This window comes from Pinus tabuliformis, chromosome 3_2 (assembly GCF_031772625.1).
Source record: "Pinus tabuliformis cultivar Carrire ecotype Pingquan chromosome 3_2, CPIR1, whole genome shotgun sequence".
Taxonomy (NCBI): domain Eukaryota; kingdom Viridiplantae; phylum Streptophyta; class Pinopsida; order Pinales; family Pinaceae; genus Pinus; species Pinus tabuliformis.
The window spans coordinates 684,173,360-684,188,588 of NC_142302.1; positions in this window are offsets into that span (position 1 = coordinate 684,173,360).

The following is a 15,229-nucleotide window of genomic DNA, read 5'->3' on the forward strand; positions in this document are numbered from 1 at the left end:
ACAAACTATTCGCTCCCTAGTGGAGTCACCATTTTATTATCGGGAAAACTAGTGCATTCAGAGCTGCTAGTCCCACTAAGACGGGTAGCTATCTTAGAAACAAACAAACTAAAGTTACTTGTGTTTTCCTTTATGAGAGATAAATGAGAGAGAATCAGAGAGTACCAACCTTAGTCTTTCGCTAGTCTCCTTGCTTGTTTCCTCTCTCCTTTGATAGAGCTTTCACCACTCCTTTCTCACTTGTCCCGCTTCAAAGAACACCTGCAGAGTCAAAGCAACAAAATACCATCAAAGCATACAGATCTATAACCATAAACAATGTAGGATTAAATGTACATTAACCACATAAATGCATATACAAATACAAGATTCAGAGATATACAAACATATGGAGGAAAACTCAAATAGCTATATTGATAGAAGTAGTAGAAGAGAGGATTACAACCAAGCTGTCTGATCCAGCATCATCCTACCAACATGAAAACCCTCTTCACCTGATACAAATCAAGATCAACCAACAATACAATGTCTTCAAAGAGAAACCAACAACACTTCCTAGAAATTACAAAATTCTAGCCTCTGGATCTTTAGGATGAGGGATCCATATATAGATGTTTGCAAGAGAGTGAGTCAGCTTCTGGGATTTTGATTAGTGTCATTTCACTAATAGTTCTTGGTTCCACTTGGAGATTTTATGATCTCTTACTCATCCCTGGGCGAATTCAGAGAGGCAAGTGTCATATGAGCAGTTTCTAGAAGATTCTTTGAGTTTCCACCTAGCAAACTGCTTCTGCCATTTGTCTACTCTCGTCATCGCAACATACATAATGGCTTTTTAGTATGCATCGCACCCCCCGTGTGTAACAGGTGAGATGCATCACACCCTCAACATGGAGCAGTCTATATGGTCCAATTTTGACCAGTTCTGAGCAGTTTTTCAGGGAGAACTTCTAGGAAATGATGTAATCAGCTGACCTTGTTCCTTTAGGGTATGAAACAACACTTTTAGGGGTTTAGAAGCCCTTGGTTTATGGACATATGTGATTGGGGTTGCAGTGCCCAAATATGTCTATAACACCTGGTGATAGAGAGTGTTATATACATCAACAACCATAATGCCACCTTCCTTCATCTTGCCTATCCATGCAATCTTGTCCCCATCTGCCTCACAACATACTCCTAAAACCTTCATGCCAGTACTAATCTGCTTCCACTCTCACGCTATCTGCCTATCCAAGCCCAGTTCCCATGCTCGTTTCCATATTGGACATTGACCCTGCCATTCAGAAATGACCTAGTTCCAAAAGAATATCCCACGACTATTGATACAGTATAAAGCCATCTGATATATGACTGTCACATTCTGTGCCCAGTACGTTGTCCATTCCAATAATAGTTTGATGTCGAGAACCCCTTTTCCAAGCGAGATTCTGCAAAAACATTTACTGATTTTTATGAAACTCAGGCAAATGGCCGAGCCTGATGCGATCCCAATACATCCAGACAGGAAACTCTTGGTCCTTTAGATAGTTATGTCTTAAGATCATACCCCATATGCCATTCCCAAATAAACCCCTCGATAGTGACTTCTGCAGTAAAGCCGAACCAAATCTCCTCAGATTCAATATCCGCCAGCCACCCAGTCGTTTAAGAAGGGAGATATTGTCCAACTTAACAAGGTAGAGTTTGTTATTATCAGTTAAACCAAACCAGAGATATTTGACCATAATCTGATTTAGACACTTAATATTACATATTAAATATATATTTTATTATAAAAATAAAGTAAACTAAGATTTAAATATATATATATGATTATATAATTTTTATTTGATTAAAAAAATAATAATTAAAAATAAATTATTTATGAAAGAAGAAAATTGAAATGTTTTATGTTTACATAAAAAGAAGGTACTATAACATGGAAAGGATGGAATTTCAATATTATATTAATTATCAAATTTGTTCATTTTAAAACTTTTATTTAATTAACATTGATGAATAGCATGTTACTAGTCTAAGTCTTACTTTTCTAATATATTTATTAATATTAATAATAAATATAAATTTTTATATGAAATATTAATTTATATTGTAGTAGTAGAAAATGGTATAAAGACACTAGGGTCTAGTTAAACAATTGAGAGATGGACGAGAATGTTGCATTGCAAAACATTAATAACATTAAAAATATTGTTACTTCTAAGTTCAAAGAAAAAATGTGGTGTGAGAAAGATTTAGAAGCTAAAAGAAAATTAAGATATTATAAGGAGGTCATCAACCCCACCCTAGAAGATCAAAAGTATCTCTTTGTTTTAACTACCTCAAAGAGGAAAATTAATATAGCCAAGATTAGAACGAACTCTCATGAGCTCCATAGTGAAACGAGTCATTGGGCAGTTCCTAAAACACCATGGATGGAAAGGTTCTGCCATCTCTGTGAGAATACGAACATCGAGGATGAAAATCACTTCCTCTTAGAGTGCCCCGTGTACAACCACATTAGATCTTAGTTTCAAATTCTATGTTGCAATACTGACCTTCCTAGCCTTTTATGATGTAATATTTATAGTGAGCTCAGAAGACTTCTCTCCAAGCTTTTTGAGCATAGGAATAAAATCTTAAATCAAACTAAAGAATTCGTTTCTTTAGCTCCGATAGGCCAAAGTTTCCTTTTACGATGTCAAAATTATAGTGAGCTCGGAAGACTTCTCTCCAAGCTTTTTGAGCATAGGAATAAAATCTTAAATCAAAATAAATAATTCGTTTCTTTAGGGCCAATAGACCAAAGTTTGGTCTCAGTGGACACTAACCATGAACATCATCATATTATTATTTTTATTAAATTGAAACTTTTATAAAAAAATAAATTATCTTACTATTTCGTTTTCCAGCGAACAAAAATAAAAAATAACTATGATTGCTGAATTGTACATATTAGTTTTTTTTTAATAAATAACGAAAGTTAATTAATAATTTTCAAATAAATTTTATTTTATTTTATTTTTTAAAATTAATTAATTATTTTTAATATTAATTAAAATAATATATATAAAATATATTAAAAATGTTTTTAATCCGATCAAATTTATTTAGTTAAAATGCTGGGGTAAATATTTTATTTATCATCAAACACACAATTTTTAAATTTTTACACGTTAAATTTAACATTAATAATAGATAAAATGTCCACAGAAAATACTAAATATTTATAATATACAATTTAATTATCAAAACTAAACAGTAATTTCTTTTTAAATTTAGCTTTAAATAAAAAAATAAATATTTTTAAAATTATTATTTAAATTTTTATATCATAAATACCATGAATTTTAAATGGTCCAATTTCATATATATATGAATGATAATTTAATGTTGCAATTTCGAACTTAAAAATTTCTTAAATTTTAATTTAATTTATTAAAATAGTTATTTCTCAATTATTTAAAAATATTAAATATTATAATAATTAAAAAACATATAATTTTAAGAGTTAATTTAAATAATCAAGTTAAATTAAATATTATAATAATTAAAAAACATATAATTTTACGAGTTAATTTAAATAATCAAGTTAAATGAGAAATTCTTTAATATTATTATTAGTTATTTGAGTCTATATTGTTATTAGTTGTAATCAATGTCAATAGTTTATCCCATTTACTGTCCGCAATATGTAAGGAAGTACTTCCATTACTTTCATTCCATAAACATAAAAATTAAATAACTATATATCTATAAAACAAATAAGTATTTAAGGAAAAAAACTCAATGGACATAAATCCAATTTAAATATAATCTATTTTTATTTTTATTTTTTATATTCATTCTATTATATTTAGTCATACTTTTCGTATCAGAATTTTATTGAGAATTTGTTTATCAATGTTTCAAACTTACCATTCATAATTATGATGAACCACAAGACACTATATTATCAATGTTTCAATCTTACTGCGGGGATTCATTATTAACCCAAGTAGCAGTTTCAAACCATCATAATCTAATATCATCAACAAAAAATTATTATACTTAATTAAATTTCAATACCAAAAATAATGTGAGCCTAGGTTGATTAAATAACTTTTAATAATGTAATTACATAATGTTGTACCTTCAGTTGTACCTTCAGTTTTTCAAATTTTTAGAATAGAATGAGCTAGATAGCTTTAATTTTATTAATTTTCAATGAAAGCAAGCACTCTATGAATGATTCATTGTTTTGTATTATTTTATGTATTGATTATAAACTTTTTTTAGTTTATTAACTATATATATTAATATAAAGAATTAAAAAAATGTAAAGTTTTTTTTCTCAAAAAATAAAAATTTAATAAACAATAAATTGCAATAGAAAAAGCAAGGAAAAACTTATGAGAAATGAAATATGCTAAAAGTTGTTTCAATTAATTTTTTTATTTGAAAATCCTAATTATACTGATAGGTGCGTTTATTTTGAAATAGTTCTTTCAAATTTCTTATTTAATCATCAATAATTATTAGGATGGCATGGATTTAACTCCACAAAATATTCTAAAATATTCTAGCAATAGTAAGATAATTCCTAGCCTCGAGGCTTAGACTCCTTGTGGGCCTCACAGAGTCATTCGTTAAAGACTCTTCATCTTTGGTCAATGAGCTTAAGGGCATAAAGTTCGACCTTGATGACATTCTTGTGAGTTTCAATGTGGTCTCCCTTTACACATGTGCTCCTATAAAGGAGGTCATTTAAGCCATCTACCGCCTCACCAATCCCAATACCGCTCATTTAGTCGAAATTTGTCTCACCTCCACTTTCTTCAACTTCGAAGGTGAATTCTATGAACAGACATGCAGGGTTGCCATGGGCTCACCCCTGTCCCCGGTGGTTGCTAATATTTTTATAGAAGACTTTGAATCCAAGGCTTTGGCCTCTGCGCAGCTCTTGCCCAGGCTTTGGAAAAGATTTATTGATGACACTGGTGTCATCTGGTCTCATGGCCAGGTGGAGTTAAATCTCTTTTTCCAGCATCTCAACAATCAATCCCCCTCTATTAAGTTCACCATGGAGCAAGAAGTTTATGTTTGTTTTCCTTTCCTGGATGTTCTCATTTCAAGAAATGTTGACAGTTCTTTCTCCCACCAAGTATTTAGGAAGAAAACTCATACTGAGAAATATCTTCATGCCAACTCTCATCATTTCCCTGCTCAAAAGTTGGGTGTTTTCAACACGCTAGCGACTCGTGCGTTGAGAATCTCTGATGTGAAGAACCTTGAGAAGGAGAAAGCCCATGTCCTTAATGTTTTTGTTAATAATGGTTACAGCAGGCACCAAGGTCTAGAAGCTTTCCTTATAGCCAGCCAAGGTCCCAAAGTTAAGAAAGACCCTAAGGATAAGGTCTCAGGGGTTCATCTCTCGTTCATCCAGGGGACCACTGATAAAATTGCGAGAATCCTTAGGAGGCATAATGTGCCCTCTTCGTTTAGACCCCTTAACACCATCTATGGCTCTCTTAGATCTGTTAAAGACCCCATCGAACCCATGGACATGACATGTGTCTATGTAATTCCTTGTTCCTGTGGGACTCCCTATGATGGTGAGACTGGGTGCTCTATTAATCAAAGTATTCATGAACACTCAATCGACATAAAACATGGGAGGACCAAGTCTTCCACCCTAGAAGAACACACCGAAAAAACTAAGTGTCACATATGCATTGAGGAGGCCCATGTTATTGCCAAGATTGCCCCTTTTCATCACTATAAGTTGAGGGGGGCCATAGAAATTGAAAAAAGGGCAAGCAATCTCAACAGGGATGATGGTTGGAAGATGAGGAGACGTTGGATCCCCGCCCTTTCTTCTTAGTTGCCCTCGCCCTGTCCCCACTCCACCCCTGCCCCCACCCCTTGTCTTGTTCCTTTATTATGATATTCTCTTGTCTTTTGTCCTTGTTTTATCCTTTATACCTTATTTTCTCTTTGCTTCTAATAATTATTTACCCTTTTAACATTTATTGTAATAAGATATCCATTTATAGAGGTAGTAAGAATCCTTTTAGCCTTGGTATTTAGCATTGTTAACGTAACATTTTTACCATAATAAAGGAATTTTAAAGAATGATACCAATTATCCATTTTTACTTTAATTTAAATTAATGCATATTCATTGGTGGATTTATCTAATTAGATACTGCCATCTTCTTTCTTAGTATTTTTAATTAAGAAATTGCCCCATTTCGATTTTGTTAGACCCTTCAATTTTCAAATTTCTTTTTTAGTAAATCTATTATTTTATTCTCGTTAATTATATAAAGTTAATTTATGGCTTGGTTAATTATGGGTATAGTGTAATAGTTAATATAATAAGTTTTCCTTATTGAAGAAAAATTAAAGAATGAAGAAAATTTTAATATTAATTTATATGGCTTTAGCATTAATAGTAATTCTATTAATTTATACTCATTAATTATATAAAGTTAAATTAAGACTTAGTTAATTTTCGGTATAATGTAATAAATCTATTACACTCATTGATTATATAAAGATTAAGACCTAGTGAGTTATTAATATAATGTAATAGTTAGTATAATAAGTCTCACCTCAATGAAGAAGAATTCAAAGAATGTTGTTTCCTTTATAACTTTAATAAGAATGAATAAGAACTAATAACTTTAGAATAATTTTACTCTAACTAAGTAGGTGAGCCTTTAATTAGAAATTTATTTATTTAATAAATATTAGTTTGTATTCTTATATATAGCTTTAATAATATATCCATTATTAGTTTATTCTCATTAAATATAAACAATTTAATTAGTCAAATATAATAATAAATTTAATAAAACTAACTTTTGAATTAATTAAATCTCCCTATCCCTGTCCCACGGTCCACTTCAGTTTCCTGGTCAAATATAGTCATTTCCTGGTCAAATATAATCGTTGGGTGATCTTCTCTCTCTATTTAAACTGCTTCCACGGTCTGGTTCTTCAACTTGTTCTGACGATGAACTTGGTTCGAAACGCGTCATCAAATGAATGTGATGTGATGTTCAACGAAAATTTCTTCTTAATAATGATATGGATCATAGAAGCCTCAACTCTACAATATAAAAAGTCGATATTTATCTCAAAAGTAATTAGTATTCTAATTAAATTAATTAATTAAAAATTTTCCATATGCACGTGTTATATGAACACGAGTCTTGTATTTCTTGACATATTGTATTAGTAGGAAGTGGTATTAGCCAATGGTATCATAACCAAGCCTACCTAGAAATTGAGAATATTTATGGTAAAAGTGGGTGAAGCTCAATGGTTAAGAATCTAGTTACATTCTTTTTCCAAATGTATATATGTTTGGAGTTGTTTATCTAGGTGTGAATATCACACTAAAATCCAACCATTTTTTTTCAAAAAACGTGATAGGAATGCTTGAATCATGTTTTTGAGAGTGGAAATGGATTCAACGCCATCTAAATCCCTAGGAACCCAAAATATTGAAGTTTGACTCTTGTATATTGGATTTGCAAAAAAAAAAAAACACCTAATTTTATCAAAATTGTGATAGAATTTCCATTGTTTTCTGAGTAAAAATCAGGCATCATTAAACTATGGATATATGTTTCACTCATGTTATAATTATAATTATAATTATAATATAATTATAATTTAATTTAATTTCAATATATAATGTATACTAATGTAAGCGTTTTTTATGCTAATTTACCATCTATTAAAATTATATAATTGTGCTAATGTTTTTTAACAAATAAATTCATATATATAATATCAATATAATAATATTATATATATTCATGGTCTTTTCTTCTTCATTTATACACCTTCTTCCTTCAAATTCATGAGTTGTGAACTGCAGTTATCTTCCTCTATATTTGTCACCGAAGACTTCATAATTAAAGCGATGTCCAAGCACCCATATATATAGTGTTTTTGGTGCCAATACGAAAAGACATGTCTCCTATAGGCAGGCCGACGTGAGAGACAAATTATAGGTTGGCTTACTATCGAGAATAACATTATTTTCTTAAAAAATTCATATCCCTTAGGTTACTTGGAGTTTCAGGCTAAATAATAGCTCATTAGAAAAGAATTATCCTCTAAAGAATGGTGTAGTCCTCTTGGTGAGATGCAACCTTTAAGGAGGTGAGAGAATATTTTTAATGTGACTGGTCCTTCCCCAAGAGTGGTCTTGTTCATCATCCATTAAGATCACTCGAGGTAAGAGATGTCATCTAGCACCCTAAAGAATTTCCCATTCTGGCCACTGCCATAAAGACATCGATGACAACCTAGATTAACAATCTCCCCCTTTGTCATTGATCAAAATATTCAAAATTTTCCTCCCCCTTTGACATAAATGGAAAGTGGGGTGTCGATAGACTCCCCCTGTCATGTTTCTTCCTCTATCATGTTGCTCCCCTTGTCATACTGCCTCTTTTCTTGATTTCTTTAATGTGATGCAAGAGAAATGACCCCCATATTTTGGAGAAGGTGTTCAAATTCTTCTCATGGAAGAGGTTTTGTAAAGATGTCTACAATTTTCTATTTTGTATTGATGTATTCCAACTTGATGTTTTGTTCAGCAACCTATTCATGGAGGAAGTGATATTTGATTAGAATATGTTTGGTCTTTGACTGAATTACTGGATTCTTTGAGAGACTGATGGCACTAGTGTTGTCACAATATATGGTGATTAGCTATTTAATTTCTATGTTGACATCCTTCAAAGCTTACTTCATCCATATTATCTGTGTACAAAAATCTGCAACAACCATATATTCTGCTCCAGTTGTGGAAAGACATATAGATGATTTCTTTTTGTTGAGCGAAGATACTAGCAATCTCACATGACGAATGCATTTCCACTGGTACTTTTTCGATCGTCCACACTTCCAGCCTAATCAACATCAGTGTAAGATGTCACTGTAAGAGTTTTTCTTTTGGGATACCAAAGACCAAAATCAGGAGTTCCTTTCAAGTATCTAAGAATTCTTTTCATAACCAACAAATGGATTGTTTAGGAGCTGATTGAAATCTTCCCACCATTCTTAATGATTGCATAATGTCGGGTCTTGTAGCAGTTAAGTATAGGAGAGCTCCAATTGTTGACCTATAAAGAGTTGCATCTATCGAAGGGGATTCATCATCTTTGCTCAATTTTCATTCTATGGTCATCGGTGTGCTCATAGGTGCACAGTCTTCCATCCCCTATATTTTAAGCATGTCTTTCAGATATTTTTCTTGACATATGAATATGCCTGTTGTGGTTTGAGATACTTGTAGTCTAAGGAAGTAAGATGAATCACCAATCATCCACATTTCAAACTCTTCTGACATATTTTGAGTAAACTCATGGCTCATATCATCATCATTTCTAGTAAAAATCAGATCATCAACATAGACAAGAGTGACTAGTAATTTATCCTCGTCCATCTTCATGTAGAGATTACTTCCTGCCACCCCTTTTTGAAGCCTTTTTGTTTTATATAGTGCTCCAATCTTGCGTACCAAGCTCTAGGAGCTTCTTTCAACACATATAATTCCTTTTTCAACTTACATACAAAGTCTTTTCCTTCTAGTAGATCAAACCCTTCTGGTTGCTCCATGTAGACTTCTTCCTTGACTTACCCATTCAGAAATTTTGATTTTATGTCCATCTAATAGACTTTGAATCATTTTGAGCAAGAAAATGACAAGAACATCCTTATATCTTCCATATGAGCTACTAGTGCAAAGGTCTCTTCAAATTTGATTCCTTCAATTTGTGAATAACCTTTACAAACAAGCCTTGCCTTATTTCTGATGATTTGTCCATATTCATTCCTTTTGTTCTTGAACACCCACTTGGTTCCAATTATATTTTTATCCTTTGGATGAGGTACGAGCTCCCATGTCTCATTCTTCTCGATTTGAGACATTTCTCCTTCCATGGCTTCCGCCCAATGAGGATCCTTACTTGATTGAGTAAAAATTTCGAGTTCTATTATAGATAGGAGAGCAACATCATCTTTCCTTGTTGTACTTGTCATCCTTCTTTGGGTTTGTATTCCCTCATCTACATTGCCAATAATTTTCTCTTTCGGATGATGTTTTTGGAGGAATTTCACCTTTGAAGGAGTTTGAGATGCTTCTTTTTGTTTTTCTTGATCTTTTTCTTCTTTTTCAGGTTCTTCTTCATTTTCTTCAATGAAGCGGTTAACTTCATGATCTTCAATTTCCTTTTCTAGAAGGGTTTCATCGATCTTCACAACAATGCTTTCCAGTATTTTTTGTAGGTGATTATTGTAGCATTTGTAAGCTTTTCTCCTAGTAGAATATCTAAGGAATATTCCTTGGTCAACCCAAGAATCAAATTTTCCTAGTCAGTATTCATTAACCTTTATGAAGCATTTGATTCCAAAAATCCTGAAGTATTTTACTGATGTAGGTCTTCCTTTCCATAATTCATAAGGATTCTTCTCATTATTTGGTCTTAGGTGAGTTTGATTCAAGGTATAAACTATTGTCCTGACTTCTTCTCTCCAAAATTTTGGCTGCAAGTCAACTGCTAGTAACATTGTCCTCACCATTTCTTGAACGGTTCGGTTTATTCTTTCAACTACCCCATTTTTCTTGGGTGTTCTAACAATAGAGAGTTCTCTTTCGATTCCATGTACTATACATATTCATCAAATTCTTTTGATGTGAATTCTCACCCTCTATCTGTTCTAAGACATTTAATCTTAGAATCCTTTTCATTTTCTACAAGAGATTTAAGATTCTTAAAGCATTCAAATTCTTCGTATTTATATTTTATGAAATATACCCACATCATTCTAGTATATTCATCAAAAAATAAAGAAAAGTACCTTTCACCTTTGAGCATTGGAGTTTTAGTTGGCCCACATAAATATGTATGAATGATCTCAAGAGGTTTTGATGTTGAGAACTCCATAGTCTTGTTGTTGGTTCTAGTTTGCTTACCATGTTGACATGGGCCACATAGAGCTTGATTTGGTTTGAAGATCTTTGGAATTTCCCTTATTTCATTAGTTCTGCTAATATTGATCAAGTTATCAAAACTTATATGCCCCAATCACTTGTGCCATAACCAACTTTCATCTGTTTCACTCAAGTAACATTTATCTTCATGGATTTTTCCTAGCATGTAAATGTTATCTGGTGTTCTTACTCCTTTAGACACAAGTTCTCTAGAGGATGATTTTCTTACTTCACAATCTTTGGTGCTAAAGACAACATTATTTCCTCGGTCACAAATTTGGCTAACACTCGAGATTGTGTTTGATTCCTTCTACCAACAAATAATTTTGAGCCTTTCCTTTTCCATTAACAAGGGCAACAGTCCCTTTTCCAGTGATTTTAGCAGATCCACTTGCAAAGGATACACTTCCATCCTTATTTTTCAATGAGACAAGCTTATTTTTGTCACTTGTCATATGTCTTGACCACCCACTATCCACAGACCAATGGTTTTGATCACTATGAGGACATAAAGCTAGGCCACATTTATCCATATTGTGATTCTCCCTTCTTTCTTCTCTTCTTTTGAGTGGACAATTTTGTTCATTATGTCCATAATCATTACATAATGAGAAAATTGGATCAAACTTGTTCAAAGGATCAAAGGATTTGTAGGTCTTGATTTTTCCTTTCTGTTTGAGACCATGTGATTTATTTGTTTTATCCTTCAATCTTAGTGTTTCATTCGTATGAGCCTTGCAATGTTTAGCTCAATGACCAAAATTTTTACAATAATAACAATACCGAGAAAAGATAGTTTGTTACCTATTGTAATAACCATGAATTGATTCAACATTCTTCCTTGGAGTTACCTTTTCTTCATTCTTTGGATTTCAGATGGGCCTTGGATGAGATTACTTTTCTTCTTTTCAATTGCTAGACAGTATCTCAGCATAGCTTCTGGCAAATAATAATACTTGACAGATGCCAATATTCGGCAATCTTCGGCCTTCCTTAACACATTAGCCTTCACAGAATAGGTCGGAGCTTATCTTCCCAAATGAGCATGAGCCACAAAATATTTCGTATTTGAGAGGTTGGATTTGGACACAAACTTTTAATTGAGTGTTGATGGAGACCAAAATTGTTGAGCACTAATCAATTGTTCTACTAAGTGCTGATGGACTATTAGAGTTATTAAGAGTGCTGATGGAAACAAAATTTCCAAATATGAATTTCTGGTTGATCACCTAAGGCCAAGTTCTTGTCTAGATGCTGATGGTGAGGTGTCGATAGGAATAATTCATACATTACCGAGATACACAATCTGCTTCAACGTTTATACAAATCAAGTCACGTTTATCAACACATATGCAGATTTAATGAACCTAGTCATATGACAGATTTGATGAATGTAAAGAATTAATGCATTCAAATTCATCGTTCCAAATTTTATACTCCTTTGACAGCCATTCAAGCCATTTAACTCAGTATATGAGGATTGTGACTAGTAAATCTGCTAAATCTGGAGGAGACATAGGAGCTGACGATGGCAAACTACTGTGAGCAGCTACTCACCTTCTGGCCGGCGATATAGTGGCCAGAAACTACAAAGATGTAGTAATGGCGGTGAGTGTTGTTGAGAGTGATGGAGATAGGGTCTCAAATAAGTTGCGTGAACCTTGCGCCTTCCTTCCCAAAGCTGAAACTCACTCTCAAAATAAAGCACGCAACACTATGTCATTATTCTGCCCTGATCTTCTTCTCGGCCATGGTAGGTTCACCGCCATTTCACCCCTTAAAATCTTCGGCAAAGCCTTATTACTTGCTCCAGATTACCTCGCCTTCTGTTACAGATTTGCATATAGGAGCAGAGGGGAGTGGAGACTGAGTGGAAGGCGAAGCAATATGGTGTGAGTTGAAAAATGGAGCAGAGTGTATATGTTGTCGACTCGGTTGCACATGTGTGATGGAAAGCCAAAATGTGGAAGGGCCAAGGGGGGAAACATTCATGTTGTTGTTGATAGTGTAATATCACTATGCAGAGGGATAGTGTAAGTCGGCCTGAGAGAGTGATTCTGAAATGAAAGGCGTAATTGAATGCAAGTTGCTCCTTAGTAGTTGTTATTTCTTGAATTTTGAAGACACCACTTGGTTGGGAAAATTTTGAAATTGTCTGGTGCAAGTCCGCAACTTGAAAATTAAGGAAGGAAGTGGGACAACGTGCAGCAAGAATAATAATGGCAGTTCTCGCAAAAAGTAAGGCGATAGGAAGGTAGAGATCACATTTGGAGAGTCACACAAGTGGCGCAAATTAGAGCAGGAAAAAAATTTGACTAAAACTCTGACACCTTGTAAGACAGATACATGGCAGAGGTAAAATATGAATGATAAACATGAGATTACATATCTTATTCACAATGATATGTATAAATAATACATAGAAGTGACCCTTGGTTTCATATTCCAAGTGGTCCCTTGCACTATTTTTGGTTGTTTAGCTTCCACACTAACCCTTAGAGGATTAGGTGTCCAACACACCGGAGCTAAGGTTATTTTCTAGAGAATCAACAACCCCATTGATCCCTTCTATGGCTAGTTTATACTCTTCTTCACGATATTGTTTCCATTTCAGCGGCCTCCCACTTTTATGGGCTTTATTATTTTCTTGCCTAGGCTTTTTCTTTTAAAGCCCGCCTTTTTCTCCTGTGGTTCTTTAAGTGCAACCAACTTACCATCTTTCTTCAACTAAGCATTTCTAAGGGATTTTTCTCTCACATCCCATAGTCTTATCTAGAATTTTCTGCAATTATTTTCATGAAGAATTTATCCAATCTAATTCTCGAGTGCCTTTTCCAAGTACATAATCGTCTTTGAATTTATTTTATTAATAAATAAAATACTTAATTACAAAAATTTATCCAATGTATCATCATGGCTTCACTACCATTTTTATCAACAATAGTGATTAAAAATAACACTACCTAATAGAGGGGATATTGCACTTGGAGTAACATTTTTAATGCTTCAGTATGATTCTTATGTAAGATGTGGAGAAGGTAAAATAATTCATGTTATCATTGGATCTATGCAATAGGGATTATTCTCTAAATCCACTATACCATACATTTATGACATGGTTTGAGTGATGAGGTGAAAAAGCAGTGCCCTCACTAACAATAACATACTTGGTGCACTTGATCAATAATGTATTTTATCTTTATATTTATATTGATCTTAGGAATTATAGAATTCTTACCTTACATAATAAGAAATGAATAGAATTATACTATATTTTCATGTTCCAATATCTCCATAAAGGAAGAAGACTATCCTCACAGTTCTTAAAGTGTTTTGATAGCGTTACCACCCTTCAATAAAAGCTTGAAGGTTTAGGACAACTTGTTCTTTCCTAATGAGATTTAGGACAAACACGTATCCTAGGGTTACATAGGATTATGATATGCTTGCTATATTAATCTATAATTGATAGAGTGAACCCATGATCACCATATATATACACTAAACAAATAGTATTTTATACGGACATCACAAAAGGTTTGATTATGACCTTGTGTTTGAAGATTTACATAGTTTTAATACTTTGAAATTTTTTCAAGGAAAATAAGTATCTCTCAAATTTAATAATTTTTATTTTTCAGTTATTTTGAACACTTTAAAAACATGAAATAGTTATTTTAATTAAAATAAATTTATTTTGAAATGTTTATTTAGTTTTACTCTCGTGAATTGGAATACTAGTTTTTTTTTAACTTTTCATAATACAGGGTTTAGGCAGAAAAAAAAAATTAAAAAAAAAAAAAAATATATATATATATATATATATACACACATTAGCATGAAATAAAGAGTAACCTTTTAAATTTGATCACTTCCTAGCTTATTTGCAAAACAATACACATTCAGTTATATCCATTAAAGAATTTTTCCATCAACACATACTAGCTATTAACAATTGCTAGGAAATTAGAGTGCCTTCTATAGCTATGTATGTCTTACATAACATGTGTGAACAATAAATACATGAATTGTTGTATGAGTAATATGCCAAGAAATATGAAAACAATCTAACAATAGTTATCTTTCCTTGAATAATGAGCAAGTGGTCTAGAAGAATAAATCTAACTAAAAAATGAAATAAAATGACCACCTATGTGTATAATCACCTAGGAATAAAGGAATTGGCTATAGGTTTGAACTCTCAAATAAAATTAGATGGTGGGTATCACATAGTTCTTTGTATCCATT